The following is an 18,558-nucleotide window of genomic DNA, read 5'->3' as shown; positions in this document are numbered from 1 at the left end:
GTGATGTCATTGCCCATTGGAATTGGCTTTCTCAGTCCTGGGCGTGCCAGCTTCTGTGAAAACCGATAATGGTCCTGCCTACGCCTCGGAGAAGACGCGGCAGTTTTTACACCTATGGGGTGTAGACCATACCTTTGGTATCCCACATTCTCCTACTGGCCAAGCCATTGTCGAACGCGCTCATGGTACCTTGAAGCGTGTTTTGGACAAACAGAAAAGGGGAATGCATGGAGAAACCCCACAGAGCCGACTAGCAAAAGCTTTGTATACAATTAATCACCTTACAGTACCACAAAATTCAAATAATCCTGTTATTCTGAATCATTTTCTCTCATTGCAGTCTGCAGGCGACAGACAGCTGCCCCGGGCAAAAGTCTGGGTACGGAATTTACTCACTAACCAGTGGGAAGGCCCTCATGAGCTTATCGTTTGGGGTCGTGGGTATGCTTGCGTTTCCACAGATACTGGGTACGGTGGCTACCTTCAAAATGCGTTCGCCCTGACCTGCGGCACCAGAGGCAGAACAGGCAACCTCCAAATGATGACCAGAACGCCAACCATCCAAATGGCGACCAGAATGTAGATCATCAGCCTAATGACTCTTCTGATGATGACCAGGATGTCAACCATCAGGCAGATGGTCCTTCGACAAGCAGAGACTGGGATGGTCCTTCCACAAGCAGAGACTGAATTTTAAATTTCTTGTTATGGAGTCAGATAGTTAAAGCCTTAAGGACATTTTTAGAATTAATAACTGATGTAGATTTCTATTTAGGATTAATAGTAGAGTTGTTATCTTATAAAACAAAAAGGGGGAATTGTAGGTACAAAAATGCTGTTAGTGAGGATCTTTCTTGTTATTTTTCTAAGTCCGTGAGAGACTTTTCTCTCTCACAGAAGAGGTAGCAGGGAATGTAAACAACCAAGCCACCTGCAACCTTGGAAAGTCTTGTTTATGGTATAGTAGAAAATATTTGATAATGGATGTTTTAGGATTTTGGCCAATCACCCCAAGGGGTGGCTGGTCCTTTGTCCAATTAGACTATGAAGAAAAAAGTCTATAAAAGAGTTTGTAAAATAATTAAATAAATCAATCTTGCTGCACAATTCCTGCCTGCTGGATCTTCTCCTCCTCCTCCTCCCTATAGCTGCGGGACACGGTGATATACCGTAGGAACCAGGCCTGCGGTAATACACACTGAGTCAATGAACCTGAGAGAAGAGAGGAAATCTGACTCCTTAGATGTAATTAATTATTTTTCCAGTGTGTAAAAAGATGCAAATGTTTTGTTTTTCTTTGGTACAAACTATTTCATTCACTTCTCTAAATGAGTTTGCTTCGATACTTTGCTCTTCTCGACAGAAGCTTCAGTTTTCTCTCCCGGTGGCTGGTTATGTTGCCAAGAGAGGGCAGCAAAGAAGCACAGAAACTGCATGCCTGGCCCTATATTAGGTCACATGGGACTATAATTTGAGGAATCATTAGGACAGGAGATCTGTGCCTTACTCAATTACTGCCCACTGCACTTAACCTGCAAGTAGTTTGTTCCTACTGCAAAAGCAAACCTCTGAATTGCACTCTTTTCTTTCTGTTTTCTTTCAAGTAAAAGAAATAAGCACAAACTTCTGTGAAACATTTGAAAATAAATCTTGTGCCATGGGGAGCATGGCTGGACAAACGGCACACACAGCTCTGGGGATGCTGTGCAGAAGGCATGAATCCCACACCTGCCTTTTCATGGTTTTGCAGAGGATTAAATGTATGTAACAAAGTGCACAGCTACACTATAGCTTTGTTTCCATGTGCAATACATATTTACTGTTCGTGCTGTCAGCTTCCTACTGCTGGCTTCATTACACATAACACAGGCTCTGATCTCCAAAGGACAGCACTTTCTTTCAAATCCATCATTCTTTTAATATGCAGAGCCAGCTCCTTCATGTGTGCTGCTACCCAAGCTGATCACCACATAGCCTTAAAGACATGCTTATTACAATATTTGTTGAATTGATCTGGGCTGAACCTGCTTTAGAAAAAAACAAAGTAACCTGGTTGGTTTCAATACAATTGATTATTTTTACCCCAAAAGGACCTGCAGTGTTTTGAGCCCTGCCTCTGGAGGCAGCTGGTTCTACTGCCCATGTTTTTGAGCATTAAAACAAAACATTCACAGCAGATTTTCACTTAATGAGAAAAATGTCATGGCCTGACATGTAACATTGAGGTAGAGAGGGAAGGTCTGTGTGGGCTTTGTGTTAATGCAGGACAAGCTGCTGTTGCTCTCTGAGGTTTTGCCCTTCTAAGGTCAAACATGGATGCTGGCTCTTTACCCATTAACTGGAAAACACTTGAGCTCTCCTGATAAAATGAAACTAATATTTAAGGACTGGAGCACACTGTTCTAGCACAAGGCTAGAATTGTGGGAAAACACAAAGCGGTGGATGAATCCTGCCACCTGTTCTATACTTAGATTTGAACACATTAATGCCAGCTTAACCTTGTCTACAAAAAAAGAAAAGCCTTGGGTCAGATCAAGACCTAGTTGCGGAAGACCGTGGCAGAGGCTTCTCAGAGCAGGAGGTGCTGAGAGAGCATCAAACCCACAGGATAGGTATTCAGACAGTTCCAGACACAGAAGGCCTCTTGTAAGAAACTTCTCTGGCTGGTGAAGGGGAAAAACAATGATCCCACCAGTGGCCCAACTGATTTCTCCTAAGCCAGGATATTGTGACCAACCCGGATTTTAAGGGAAAAGAGACTAAAAGAGAGGAGGGGAAGGACAGGGAATGGGAGTGGTGGGGTTATGGCAGGCAAACACTCTTTGTAGGTACCACCACTCATACATACAAGACCTGGTTCTGCCTCACATGTCCTCTGTAGCCTGTGCAAAAGCACTGGAGTCCAGATTAATTTAAAGGCCAGTTCAGTTGTACGAATTACCTGGAGGGTGTGAGCCTTGGCTGCACTTTCATGCTACAGCTAAATTGGTTTGGCAGCTGCTGAAAGTGGCAGGACCCCTTCTGCTCCACTCTCCCCTGTGGGGTTTGCTCAGGTCTGCAAGCAGCCTTAGCAGAATTAAAAATTCCAGCTCCTGCAACATCTTTGCAGAAAGGGAGGAGACTCCTGTAAGTTCAGCTTGAGCTGTGCAAAAATGATTAAAGAAATAAACGGGAATGAGATAGCAAAAGGCTGACCACTTGGTTTCTGCAGGTGGGGTGCCTTATATCAACCCACTCTGAGCTGAGCATTGGCTTCACTGTGTTGTCAGCAGCTGAACTGACCCTCTGTCTGACCATCACTGATCTCATTCGAATGAGAGCACAGATCACACAGGGGATGGATGATCTTACATCCCGCCATCTCTATGCCAACATCTTCAGCACAATACCTCCCTTTTCATCATGGGAACTACAAGAAGAGCTCTACTCCTCTGGATGGACTTTCCTACTGGTGGTGGCTGATGGGTCTTCATGGTAAGTGGTTTTCCCTGTTGCAGGCCGGAGAGTGCTGAGCATTGAGTTCACCGGTGAAACAGTCTGAGAAATATAAATATCAGTTTTTCTTTCAGCATTTTTGCCTTCTTTCATTGGCACAAGTAATAGCTTCATCCAGTCAAACAAGTTTGTTTTTTAAAGAAAAGCAAAGAGTCCTTATTTCCACAGTGTCCCAGTAGTACTTCCGTTTTTTTCTTCTCTCACTTCTTTTTTTTTTTTCCTTTGTTTATTTTTCTTTTTTTTCCTTTTATTTTCCCCTTATGAATGGAGAAAGAGGACATTAGTCACCTGTTGGGGTCCCTTCCCCCCTGCCGTGTAGCCCTGGGAGAGGGGCCCTGAGGGCACAGACACGGGGTTTCCCTGCCCCTGCTCAGCCTCATTCCCCGTTGGTTGGTTTGTGTTCCCCTGCGTGGGCAAGGACCCTCGGGTCCCGGGATTGCCTCAGTTCCTCGGCAGAGCCCTGGCCATGCGGCTGGGGAAATAAACATCTCTGAAACATCCATCAAGAAGTGATCCATATCTATTTCTTTTCCATGGGCCTCATTGATTGATACACGTGTTGCAGTATCCACACTGTAACAAATCCCCGATCCCTAAGGACAGCAACTGATTTGTGAGTAAACTCTGGATTTCTCTTCTTGCTTTTGTTTTGCTGTTCCATCTCTAAACTACGGAGGAACCATGGAAAGACTCTTGGCTCTCAGAGCCGCATATGGATATCTATCTTAAACTTGAAAAGATTCTTGAACAACAATTTGTAAATTTTAGCTTAATTCAAGCTCAAAAGGAGCTGAAACATTTCCTTTCATGGTTGTTTAAGAACTTTTTCTACATTTCTCGGGATTTGATTCTTAACAAAGACTTTTGGAAGACCGTTTGCACACAGTTAATTTCTGAGTCAAAATATATGCTGATGGAAGAATATTTTTGTGAATATTATATAATTACCAAAACTGTTGAACAATGCCAGGTGTCCTTGCAGAGGTGAAACTCCTTCAGGGACCGTGCGACCCAGGCCATGTGGACCGAGCGCTCTCCGAGCAGCAGCGAGGCAGTTCCCGTGCGCGGGCGGAGTGACACGAGCCGCAGTGTCGGCAGTGGAGCGAGGCACGGCGGGAGCGGCACAACCCGGCGATGCCCGCCCGGCCCCGCGCAGCGCGTGGTGGAGCGAGCCCCGTGAGAGGACCGGCGCGCGGGCAGTGGCTGGCAATGAAGCGGAGCTGCACCCAGCTGAAACACACGCTGGAGCAGGGCACGGGGGGGTTGTCCCTCAGGGGCCCGGCCGAGACGTGGGTGCGGCCCCAGGCAGCAGCAGCGCAGCTGAGAGCAGAGGCGGCGGCGCGCAGGGAGCTGAGCAGTGCAGCACGGCCCGGCCCAGCCTGTGTGGCCCCGAATGCGACCCCAGGAAGAGCGCGCAGGCATGAGCAGCCCCGATGGCCCCAGCAACCCTGGCAGTTCCAATATGGGAGCGACCAAAAGAGAAAGCAAAAACACAACAAGACAGAAAACAGCAGCCACTTGGAAAAAGGAAAAAATTATCGTAGCTAAGGTTTTAGGAATAGTAAAATGGTATAATGTTAAAAAAATTATGGTTTTATAACGAGATGTGACAACCAGAAAGACATAGTCGTTCATAGAACTGCTATTAAAAAGAATAACCCTGAAAAATACATCCCAAGCTTGGGAGATGGAGAGGTGGTGGAGTTCCAAATTGTGCAAGGTAGAAAAGGGTTACAAGCAGCAGAGGTCACTGGGCCTGATGGTGTTTCTGTGAAAGGCAGTATATATGCTAAAAATCGTAGTCATGTTAGACAATATCTCCATTATAAGCCCCCCCTACAGTCTCCCTTTCCTAATCCCACCTTTCCCTTTTACCCTGTATCCTATTACCCCCAGTGTATTCTCAATCTGTTTTTTCACCCATGGTTTCCCAATTGTTTCCCCAAAAATCCCTTTCCAATGCCGAGTGGAGGATGAAGAGGGGGAGGGAAGAAATTAACTACTGTTGTTTAGAGTTCCAACAGGTACAAATGGAAGAAACCCTCTCCTGCCTCAGTTTCCCCACAAAGCACGCTCAGAAAGTCCTGTCTCCCTTCTGTCAGCCTTAAGATGTTCCAGAGAATCTGATTGGACATTTAAAGACTCAGGAGGGTGGCTTGTTTTGTTTTGAAACTGCCCTTGTTATCTCATGTTTATCCAGTTGTTTTCAATGTTAAGTTTAAATCTCTTTTTGTTAAAAATAAACGGGTGAAATGTTGGGGTCCCTCCCCCCTGCCATGTGGTCCTGGGAGAGGGTCCTGGGGGGAGGCACGGGGTTTCCCTGCCCCTGGTCAGCCTCGTTCCCCATTGGTTGTTTTGTGTTCCCCTGCGCGGGCAAGGACCCTCGGGTCCCGGGATTGCCGCAGTTCCTTGGCAGAGCCCGGCCATGCAGCTGGGGAAATAAACATCTCTCTGAAACATCTATCAAGAATCTGTCCATATAGATTTCTTTTCCATGGGCCTCGTTGTCTGATACACGTGTTGCAGTATCCGCACTGTAACAGTCACCATGAAAACATTTTTATCACAGAATCACAGAACCACAGAATAAACTGAGTTGGAAGAGACCCACAAGGATTACCAAATCCAACTCCTGTCCCTGCACAGCACCATCCCCAAGAATTACACCATGTGCCTGAGAGTGTTGTTCAATGCCTCTTGAGCTCCATCAGGCTGGTGCTGTGACCGCTTCCCTGAGGAGCCTGTTCCAGTGCCCAGCCAACCTTAGGGTGAAGAACCTTTTTCTAATATCCAACCTAAACCTCCTCTGACACAGCTTCACCCTTGGGTCCTGTCACTGGTCACTGCAGAGAAGAGATCAGTGCCTGCCCCTCCTCTTCCCCTCACAAGGAAGTTGTAACTGCAGTGAGGTCTCCCCTCAGTCTCCTCTTCTCCAGGCTGAACAGACCAAGTGACCTCAGCCACTCCTCACACGGCTTCCCCTCAAGGCCCTTCACCATCCTCGTGCCCTCCTTTGGACACTCTCTAACAGCTCAATGTCTTATATTGCAGTGACCAAATCGGTGCACAATATGGAAGGTGAGGCTGCCCCAGTGCAGAGCAGACTGGGATTATGTGTGTGTCATTTTTGTAATGGGCAGTAGTAACTCCAGATAAACCACTCTCAGCAGACAGCAGAAGCAGATTAATGACTTCACTACAGGTTTCGGAGTCTCCAAGCCAATTAGCAAACTATGGGGCTTCTCTGCTGAAATTACAGAGCCTATAAGCAGCATTTCAGAAGTTTGCAGCAGTAATGAGACTACGGCTGTTTGCTCTACTTTTGTGATTCTGCATGCTGACAGTTATGCAGATGGCGCCATCAACATTCAGAACCTGCTTCAGAATAAATTTTGTGCTAAATCTGGAATAATCTTTGCAGTGACACCTTGTAGTGAACCTGTCTTAGAAAACTTAAGTAATATTATGAATGGTTCAGCATGGACTATTATGCTATCAACAAAATTTTCTGAATTAATGCTTTTATCTGTTTCAGTCCTTCACCTCCCTTGTCAATGCTTTTAACTGTATAAATTACAACTCTTCTGAGGCCATTAAGCAACCCGCTTACCCAGAAAATTTTTGTTTTGCAGGCTGTTAATGCACTGTAAGAAGATAGCCCTGACCTTGCAAAACAAGGAGAGAAAATTTTCCATGACTCTACATACAGGCAACAGTGAGAGATACAGAGGGAGGAAAGGATGAAACAGAAACTCTAGCACTTTTCATGGTGGAAAATTGTTAAAGCAGACCATGTTTAGAATAAAGCAGAAATTATATTCCTTGCTTTTCCTTTATGAAGGAAGGGAAACTCTTACTTGACAAAACTAATGGTTAAGTTCTCTGTCAAGGCATGTTAATTAAGTACTGCTGAATGCATGCCATATATGAAGGCATGCCTGTCACTGTGTCTACTTAGAGGTACAGCATGCTGCCAAATTGAAACCTTAGCTATGATTGGCTTTATCTTGTGAGCTCTGGCAGACATGTATTGTTTTCCATTAGCAATGTACAGCTTTTCACATCTTGTAGCTGATATTGGAAAATACTAATAAAGGAGGAACTCCTGTCATCAAAATGAAATCAATGCATTATAAAAGCATTCTGTGAAATATATCACTGCTTTGGGAAATAGGCCTTTCAAGGTTATTTTGGTTTTGTGACATTTGAAGGTTTTGTCTATAAAGAAAACATTTGCTGATGTGCTTTGTTATATCAACAAACGTTTTCCGGGATCATTCTGACTAAACTTTGTTTGGCATATTCTTTACAGGAAAATATTAGACAATTATGTTGTAGAGAATAGTGAGAGAGACTCTATTTGTCTGCAAGGCAAGTGTTTTGATCAGAGGCTGGAACAGGAGAACAACAGAAATGGTATCAGTTTGAAATTTTTTTTTTTTTTTTTTTTTTTTTTGCATTTCATGTATTATAGTTCTCAAGCATATTTGAACAGATTTAAGACAATTCTTCAATGTTCTTTGCTCCTCCTGTACTTGATTTGTAGGACTGCTAGCAGTGAGTTAGTAAGCCAGCTTGCATTAGGTATGACTATAGTTTTGTATTGGTGATGTGAAATGTAATTACTAAAATAGCACTGGAAACCTTTGCTTTTTCTGGTAGAAATTAGATTAAACATGATGATTTATTATTTTCTGAACACCAAAAACTGGCTGTTCCAAATTTAAAGACAGTTAGCTCTGAGCAACAATTAGTTCCTTGCTGAAGACAAAAGGCAGTAAAAGGAGCTTTCGTGTCTGGATCAGCATCTGTGATGTTGCTCATGTTGTTCAGCACCATGCTTGTAGGAGGTAGCTGGTGTGCTAGATGTGACAGTGCTTTCATGTGGTGTGATTTTTGATACATTGTTTTGTGCCCTGACTGTTCCTTTTGTTGCAAATGAGGAGAACACCAGCTGCGTGTCTGTGTCAAAAATTTAGGCCAAGAATCATCTATGGACACGCCATGTGCTTCAGCCACATGCAGGCCGTGCCCTTGTGGTGCAGGAAAGTAAATTTGTGGAGTCGAGGGGCTGTTGGGTATCCACAGCCCTTGCAAAGTGCTCTCAGTGCAGCCAGTCTTGGTGCCTGGGATTGCAGAAAGACCTGAGCAGAGTAAGAGGCCTCCTCAATTAATCACCCCCAGTACTATGAGTGGTACCTATCAACAACAGACAGCTGCCTGCAGCAGTGCAGGGTCACCATAAGCAGGGTGGGGCTGGGCCTCTGCTCCCCTCTGCTCCTCTCTGCTCCCCGTGCCACAGTGGGGTGGCCGGAGCCACCCAAGCTCCTTGAGGAGAGCCACAAGCACTGTGAGCAAGGGTGGAGAGCTTCAGCTGTGGGAGGCTTTTGGCGTTCCTCTGCCAGTGCTGATTCATCGAAGTGCTGTCTACAGTATTTATACCCTTTTTTATTTTTCCCCACAGTATAAAAGTACTTTTTCCTGTGATATTTAAAATGGTAAATGCAAGACAACATGTCTATAGCATACAGTCTATAAATTACACCAATAGGAGGCTTATGTGAAGAAAACAGAAGGAAAAGAAAATGGGAAGGTATCTAAGAGAAACAGGGGTAGATGCAGCCTGTCCTGAAATCTTACGCAGATGAATGTTTACAGAGGGGAAAAACAGGCTTGAACCAAACCTCAGCAACCCAGAGACTCCTGTTCTTGAGCTCCTGAGCTGTTCCATTGTTGTTGCTACTTATTTGTTCCACCTCTATAAAATCATTCCCTCTGTGTGGTCTCAGAAAGTACCAGTTGCTTTGCTGGTGAGAAGCCCAGCATACTACTTGCAGGTAGTATCCTACTGTGTAGCTCTCAGCCAATGTTTGGCAGTTAAAGTCCTCAGGTCGTTTACACTTTAATCCTCTTTCAATAGCTAGTTCAGAAAAAAAGTGTTCCCACAAGTGTTACTGTCTGCTCATACTCCTGCATAGAGCCTTCAAGAACCACACAGACAGCTGTCTTGAACACTAGGTGCCTGCGAATAAAAATTACTGTCTCACTTCAATGCAGAGATGTGTTCCTTGTCACTACTAACCACTGCCCATCCTCCTGCCACACTTACCCCGATGCTTACTGTGCTGACCGGCTGGCTACTGCTGCAACTCCAGCCAAATGAAGCTCCTGTTACTCCTGCAGTCTGAGGCTGCACTCACTGCTGACTGCAGCTCTGCTGTACCTCTCCCAGGCAGCTGCCTTCATGCTACGTGCAGAGTTTCCTGAGCACTGCAGCAAAATGCAGCACTCAAAAGGGTATGCAGGGATACCCTGGCAAAGGGTGGAAATTTGTATCCTTCTATGAGAAAAGTCTAAGAAATGAGAATTTCATCCAGTTCTGACCTGATCCCGCTCACACAGTCACTGATGCTAGTGCTGGAAAAGCAAGCTGAGCAACCCTCCCCTGTGTTTGGAATGGTAAAAGAAAAAGAATTCCAGAGTTTTGACTACAAACCAAATATATGGAATTACAATAAAGCTGAATTACTGCTCTGAAGGAAAAGCTGAAGAAAACCGTTGCCATGACTATTGCATTTGCAAGGGAGACTCTCTTCTGCATCTCAGAGCACTCTGCAACCCTCAGCCTCCACATTGTCTCCTCTCTCTGGAGGTTCCAAATGTTACCTTGATAACACCTGTCCCATTTGTACACTTTATCCTGGCAGGAGTGAACAAACGTTCAGAGATGGGGAGAGACCTTGGGGATGCTGAGCATCATGTGGACTTGAGTGAAAGGATACTGGCCTGGGTGGCACAGACAAGGAATGATGGTCACCTGGTTCAACAGCAGTGTTTGAAGCAGGTGCTTTATTAATGGTTGGAAATCTGAAGTGCCCAAACAGATGAGGAAAGACTGTGGTGAGGATGAGGGATCAGACAGCAAGGCAACACACTGGAAAACTGCACTCTGGCATCAGTCTCAGCCCCCTCTCCCCAAAGGAGGTTACATGTCCAGAGATGGCCCCATGCTTTGCTATGTTCAGCTTTTAAATGAAGACAATGATCCTTATGTCACAGAAGGCTATATGTATTTTAGTAACAAAGTCTTGTAGGCATTGTACAATGGAAAACAGAGCTAACATATTTCATATGCCTAATGGCTTATTTGACTTTCTCTGCAGCTGAATATTTGTGATTTTAATTTTTTCTTTGTTCTGCCTGAAGGCCTTGTAAGGATTTCTGCAAAAGTGCTGAGACATATTAGCTGGAATAAGCCATTTTCTGGGAATTTTTTTTCTCTCTTAGAAGTATAATCCTATTGCAAAATTTCTGGCATTTATTTTACAAACAACTTGACCTGCGGAAAGTGTGAAGTCTTGAGGCTGCCACCTTGTCCCACACTGTATCCAACCCCTAGAGAAAGGGCGAGGTAAAAGCAGCAGCTCTTCGATCTCAGAAAACCATCAGTCTCATTTGATGTAACCACTAAATGGGAGGAAAAAAAGCAAAACTCGAAGCTGAGATAAGGCAGCTTCTTCTCAGATTTCGCTGCTGGGGATGGTCTGCCTGCACTCCCTGGCTGATAGGCAGAGTTCAGGGGTACCCAGGGTACCAAGGACAGTACCTCGGTACCCAAGGTACCAGTGGCATATATCCCAGAGATTTATAATTCTTAAATAAACTAAGGCAATCTGTGAAGAACAGCTTTAAAGACCTCAGCGCAGTTAGCATTAAAAGCCAAGCAAGCGTCTCCACTCTGCTCTGACTGAATCTTCTGAGGCATGCTTGCAAGAAGCCTCAGTAAAATGTGTATCAGTAATTCAGCTTGCAGAAGAAAATGGAGCAGAAGCTTATACGCTGCAGCAGTGGAACACACAGCCTAGATAAGGAAGGAATTGGTTACATGAGTGTCAGTTGTAGACTAATGCAGAAATGTGAAACCCATTGTCAAAGGGCAAGTGCTAAGAGCTTGTGGACTTTCCTCAAGCAGGCTGGTTGTCTGGATATGAGGATGTGGGACAATGCCAAGGGGATGGCTGTGATCAACAGCAGCTCCACAAAGAGAACTACTACTGAAATGAGACCAGTCCTTCTTATCAGAAAATCACCAGACAGGCAGAGACACCTCTGCACAAGGAACTGAGAAACTCAGTAGCTGAGCCTTATGTCATTTAAAAAAACCACTGACCCTCTGCTTCCTAACATAGACTTAAGCCAGGTTTGCAAATAGTTTTCCTGTTAGTCCACGCCCTGTCTTTCTTCAGGGTCAAGCTAGAGTCAGCAATCAGAGATAGACTAACAAAAGAGTCCCTAGTCATGATTTAGTAGGAAGGTACCTCCAGAGAACTCTTCACTAAAAGGCCACACACTTGACTCTGACCAGCTGCTTATGGAAACGGTTAGAAGGCAGAAAATAAGAGCAGAACTTTCCAAAGCATGTAAGCATGTGACAGTGTGCATGCATACTCACACACACACCCATGTGGCCAGAAACCACTGGGAGCTGGGATTCTTTCTGACAGACAGAATGGTTTCAGGATATATATGGCAGTGTAAAAGGTCATGGTTAGTCTGAACAGCTCGATGCCTTTGCAGATTTCCAGTGACAGTTACAGCTGCAGATGACTAAAATGTAGGGATGCTTACGGCACTTGCATCTGAAGCCAAGGACTGAAATACTACCCGTGTGCTCCCAGCCACTCAGCAGCTTCCGTGAGAGCTGCAGCGCGTGGCGTGCTGCAATCCAGACCGTTGCCTAGCACTCGTACTCTGTTTTGTTTGCTCTCTCCAGTTGTGCTGGCTGGGGCTTACGGTAAATGGAGTATTCATCCAGTTACCCCTGGGCACCCCTTTCTACTGCCATCTATTTGAGGAAAAGTAGCTTTACCACATGGATGTTTGCTCCCAACTATTTTGAACTCCCTGGAGCCTTTAGAACATGCTGTTAACCCAGAGTGCTTGCTGGCTGATCAGCTCTGTAGTTTTTCTCTGCAGTGAATTAGTGGAGGGGTCTGTAAAAATGCCTGGGAGTTAAGCATGCATATTCCCAAGTATCATGACTAGCCTAGTAGGTTTCGTTGTAGGTGAAATGTCTGTTCTATTCTTGGAAAGCAGAGGATGTAAAGTATTTTTTATTCCACCCACTATGGAAATCTTGTGAATTCAATAGCTAAAATTCTGTTTATCAACACTGTTGGGCCTATCTTTTCTTTGGCTTGGGAGATAAGAAAGGAAAATAACAGGGAAATAATTTGTGTAGTGTCAAAAAAGGGCAGCAAAGAGACTGTGAGCAGTCTGTTCTGAAAGTTTCACATCTATAATATACCTGAATGGGTACAGCCTGAGGGACACCAGGGGCTTCTGATGTCAGAAGGGCACAATCTGCAGTTTAACAGAGATTAAATATTAGTCAAACCAATCAATTGTAAACAAAATCACAGTGCACTCCCAAAATGTCTCTGGTAGAAGATCACACCATGTCAGAACACTGTTCAATCCCAGCATGACTAGCAAAATGAACACGCCTGACTTTACCTGATAATGGCCCAGTTAAAGTACCATGAGCTAAGGCAGCTTATTTGTAAGCCAAAACTATTTTTTTATGCTTGCTTTTTTTTTTCTTTTTTAAACTGTCTCTTAGACAACTGTCAACTTTAAACCACTGTTCTGGTGAATCTGAGGCTATCTCATATTTTGCAGATGTTACTTTGGTAGTGAATTTTACTCTGGTAGTTGATTTTGTTACATTTAAATCCTGCCCTGTAAATTTACAAGTCTTACTGCTCAAGATCTGCTATTAAGCCTAGGGCAGTTTCAACCAGAATGCCATACTGGTTAGCAGGAAGGTCTTTGGATATACGAGTTCAAACATGTGGGTCTTTTACAACGCGTGCTACGGATTGCCAGGAGAGGGAGAAAATTTTGTCTTCTGGGAGAGAAATTCAGCTTTCACAAGCTAGGCAAATACTGCCTTAAAAGTTAGGTGCACCACTGCCGCTGATTTTAAAGATATAAATGTTTGAATTTCTGAAAATTGCAATCTCTGTCAATGTACTTTCAACCTCTTGAAATAATATCAGGGCAATGGAGAGAGGAAAGGAAATTTTGCCGCTTGCACATCAAATACCAAAATAATGTGGAAAGCCATAGGTTAACTAGAATGTATAAAACCTCTGAATTGCTTTTATGAGGACAGTTGTAAATTTGCCTTATTTATGTCTGTTAGAAATTCTTGCATCATGTGGAATAGCACCTATGTCCTGTAGCATGTTTCCATTACTAAACTACTGTGTGTATTTGAGGGAAGTTAATCTATAAATTATTTCTATTATATGAAAATATATACATGGAGGCATACAGCTATACAAATAACTTGTAAAATTAGTATTCTTTGTAAAACTTTTTACATATTGTAAAAAAACATAGCTCATTATCTTCTTATTTCCGTTTTCACAGTACAGAAAAAATTAGTCAGCCAAATACTGTCATGGATAGTTGTGACAAAACCCTGACTCCCCTGGAAACAAAATGTCATTCTTACACTCCAGGGTGAATAGGCAGAGATCCTTATTTCCTCATAAGAAATGAGGCACCTCCAGAGACCAGACTTCTCTGTCTCAGTCTGTGTCCACAGGCAGACTGCAGACAGTTTCTGCTGTCACCTGTGAGTTAAATGCCAAGGGACAAGGAAAGCTCACAGCTTGCAGGGGTTCAGCAAACATGCCAAAACTTTTCAGATCCTGCCGACTCACATCTCCAGCCATCTCATAATTTCTCAGGATGTTAACACCAATCTGCACAAATCTATTTGCTTACATAACAACTAATGATTCAGCTCCCAGAATTTTATTGACAGGATGATAGAAAGAAGAGTTTCCAGTTAAAGGAAGAAACTTTGTCATCTGGCTTGTCCAGAGTGCACTTGCACATGAAGAGATGGGTTTTTAGACCAGAAGCTGAACATCTAGATCATTAATGTCACCTAATGTGTGCAAACACATTTTAGGAGATGAAGCCTATACATGCAACTACCTCATGTGTACAATCTCCCCTACGTGAGGGTGTGTCTAAGGCACATGGTGCTTGCTGCCCTGAGGGAGACAGGGATATTTTGTGATACAGCACACACAGACATTGCTCAGACTCAGGCAAGGTGAGCAAGTCCCTTGAGCCTTCATCCTGGCCCTGGCCCAGGGGTGCGGTTTGCATCCCTGGCCAGCCAATGTGGGGGTCTCCCTGCTGTGTCTCAGCCCCTGGCAGCAGACGTTTCCAACATGGGTGTCTCTGTTTGCCCTCAAAAGCTCTTCTGCTTTATATGAAAATACATAAATATTCATGGTTAAGGGCAAATTTCAGTGATTGCATGTAGCATCAGTGGTGGCATCTGTGACACCATGGGGTGTGCCAGAGGTGTGGGCAAGCACTGGCAGCCTGAAAGGGGCTTTACTAAGGTAAGTTTGGCAGCAGCTGACAGGTGTTGCAGTTTATTGAATCATTTGGCCTTAGCTCACATGCAGGCAGTTGCACAAATGCTTTACACCTCTCTCTGCTCAGCCTGCCACTTGCTCCAGCTCCCCTTTCTGGAAGCATTCTTGATCTAATATCCTATATTGCCTTCCTGACCTGACTGTCAGCCAGGTCTGTGTAGGCAACTAGGTGCCAGTTTAGGGAAGACACAGACTGCAGACATAATACAGAGCAGCTGGAGTGCCTGTCCATCTTGCAAAATGTAACACGTTTTTCTGAGTTAGCTCGGGGCCTGACAGAAGTATAGTTATGGTGGGGATACTAACTGTTGTATGAACAAAAGCAGGATAAAGAATTTGAGGAAATCACTGTATTAACACATATATATAGCTTCTAGTGGCAAAGCTAACAACTGAGATGTGGATTAGATTTCTCATTGCTGAGCATGACCTGACTTGAGGATGAAGAAATCTCTACAACTTGGGTCATAGGGATAAGGAGGTGAAGGGTTGAAACTAAATACAGCACTTTACAACCACATCTCTTGCTGAAATCAGAATCTGACTTCCAAAATATTATCAATAGCGATCTTTAAAACCCTTCAGCTGGTTCAGACCAAGCTCTGTCAAGAATTGTCTAGGGACCTGTGGCTTTTTCCTTATGGTATTAAATGAATATCTATTCTTCAATCTGGAATGAGGGACGTGAATGCACTGTGAATGTGTGTATGAGACACAATGCTACTGAGCTGTGACCCAGACACTGAGGGTGCAACTACTCCACAGCAAACCAGAGGTGTCTGCAAGGTGAGTAGCACGTTAGTCCCTTGCATGTGTGACAAATCCCTTCTGCTGTCTCATGCGAACAGCTGTGAGGACAAGAATACCCTGAGGTGAGAACTAAGTAATCACAACGCTATTATTTCCCTTAGCACCATTCTCCACTCATAGCTTTCAAAACCAGACGGTTTTGAGGAGTGTCTTGGTTTGAAAGACAGGTGTCTGCTAATGAAAGCAGGAGTCTCCCTTGAAATGAAAAAAAAAAAGGCAACCCCCCTTCCCTCCGAATTATTACAATTTTGAAATTAAGGGGCTTTCAGGCAAAGATATGAGGAATAGGAATAACAGTTCTTTATTATGACATTATCTATATGTGTATAACCAGTCAAAAAACAACAATAGCTATAGCAGTGACAGCAAACAATCACAAACCCAGTGCCAGCCTTCTCGGCTGTCAGGCTATTTCCCCTCGGGTGCAGTTCCGCTCGCAGCCGGCAGGGGCGCTGGCGGCTCCCGGTGAGCAGGCCGGGGGCGATGGTCCCCCCGCGTCTGCAGGGGGCGCTCCGGAGCGAGCTCGGGGAGCACGCGGCACCGGTGCCCTGGGATCCCGGGAAGGGATGGAACAAAGGCTTCACAAACCCCTGGGCAGCCGATCCTGGTGTCTGGCCGGACCCTCGGAAACAGCAGGCTGGAACGGCAGGGACGAGCACAAATCCCAGGTAGCAGACGAGATGTATTGAACTCTGGAGCTGCAGCGGAACCCCCGGAGGTCTGGGCAGGCAGGGCGTGCGGGGCTACAGAGTAGCAAAGGCTTGAAGCAACGGTGGGGGCAAGGCAGCCGCAGCTCAGCTCCCAGCTGGGCAGGGAAGGCGGGCTTGGGCGTCCCGGGGTTTCTCTGGTAGAAAGAAGGCAGCCAAAAAAGCAGAAGTCTTCAATGCTGACGAATTCCTTCCAGCCTCTCTCTCCGTCCAAATGCCAGGAACTCACAGCCCACAAGCCCAGGTGAAAGAGAGTAGCCAGATGGACCCCTCCCCTGTGGGGTATGCCCAGCCCCTGCCCTGGAGGGATCTCTGCTGAGATAAGAGATTTCACAATTGCCCAGCAATTGCCCCTGGAAAGGCAACCACTTCTTTGGTCACAGCGAGAAAAGACAAGCCCACAATCCTTTAGGAGACCCTATGCAGATCCTTTGTAACCCATTGGTCCCCACCCATCCCCTGTATCCCCACAAAAGCAAGCCCTCTGCCCCTGTGCAGAGAGGGTTCTCGTCCCTGGCTCTCCCCTTCGCCAGAGGGGACCCACAATAAAGCTCCCTTCGTGCAGAACCAGCCACACGAGCCTCTCGTCTCTCTCTCTGGTCTGGCTTGGCCTGGAGGCTGCCCTGCAGAGCTGAGCTGGAATCACGAGCTGATATCACTAAAGAGCTGACAGTCTCTGCAAGGGCCCTCCTGCCAGCAGCTGAGGGAAGGTGATTCCTTTCGGGACCATCTCCCCGGACCGGTCACCTCTTCCTGGGTCAGAGCCACTGACCCCATCACCAGCTGTAATACTCCCCCTATGGCCAGGTCTTTTGCTTTTCTTAAGCACCCAGTAATTTGTCCCCCTGGCAACATGTATGGGGAAAATTCTTTAAGAGAAAAAGAGAACAGAAGGAGAACTCCTAAAACCCCAGCAAGGAGGGAAACTTCAAAACTGAACAAGCATCAAGACCGATTTGCTCTTTTTAATGGCATGCATTGTGTTTGTGGCACCACCAAAGATCCCAGCCTGCCATCAACACTCTTCTTCCCCATGGGCATGGGGCCATTTTTCCCACATCTGGCATGGGGCCAAAGAGAGGGGGAGGTAAGACAAATAAAATTGTCACTGGAACTGTGTGCCCATAACAGATTGACTAGCTATGAATGACTGAAGTTGAAACCTTAAAGAATGGACTGGTATCTCTTATTTTTCATGGTGCTTCCGGTACACTGGGTCAAAATATTTGCTTTTTACCTCTGGTAAGTAGGGCTTAGGTTCATTCTGGGAGCCAGAAAATAACTGCAGTAAGGAAGTGCAGGCTGGGGCCATACCATGCTAGCTCTCAGTGCCCCCAGAGCCAAGTACTGCCAAGCAAATGCTCCCTCCACGAGGCAGTATGAAAGCGTGAAACTCATAGAACAGAAGTCAGGAGGCAGCCACATTGTTAGACCTCCTTAAGTCCACTTATGTAATCAGAATGGCCTTCTTAAAATATAAATATAATTAAATGATTCTTGAAGATGTATGTATAATGAGATAGGAAAGAAAGATGGCAGAGGGGCACTTAGAGAAGTATAACTCCTGTAAAATTTTCTTTAATAATTAATTTCTCTACTTGATTCATAGATGGCTACACCTAGTTACTCCAAGGTAAATTTCAGAAATATCCAGGCAGACTTATTATTTGCCACTGGAGTAAGATATTCTTACATAAAGAAGCCCAGTGGTCTGATAGGCAGTGCTTAAACTCCCCATCACTGTGCCTTGTGGTTGCATGCAAGGGTTTATATTCTGCCACAGTCCACAGATTACCTCTCTGCAGAAGCCACTCCTATTCCCCTCTGGCCTAGTTGACCAATATTCCTCCCCCAGACCCTGTCCCAGGACCTTGGCCTAATTCAGAGCTGGGAGGGAGTGAGGACAGGCTGTGTTTGACACCCACAGAAGCATTAGTGAGCCCACTGCCCTGCAGTTTGCAAGCCCATGAGTGCTGACTGCACTGCTTACTGCCTGCCTTGAAAACACCAGTGACTGACAAGGGGAAGGTCAGTCAGGTCATCATCTCCGTGTTCCCTCCAGCACAGAACTGTTCCC

Source organism: Corvus cornix, chromosome Z (genome assembly GCF_000738735.6).
Source record: "Corvus cornix cornix isolate S_Up_H32 chromosome Z, ASM73873v5, whole genome shotgun sequence".
In the NCBI taxonomy this organism is placed as follows: domain Eukaryota; kingdom Metazoa; phylum Chordata; class Aves; order Passeriformes; family Corvidae; genus Corvus; species Corvus cornix.
Note: the sequence above shows the minus strand (reverse complement) of the source record.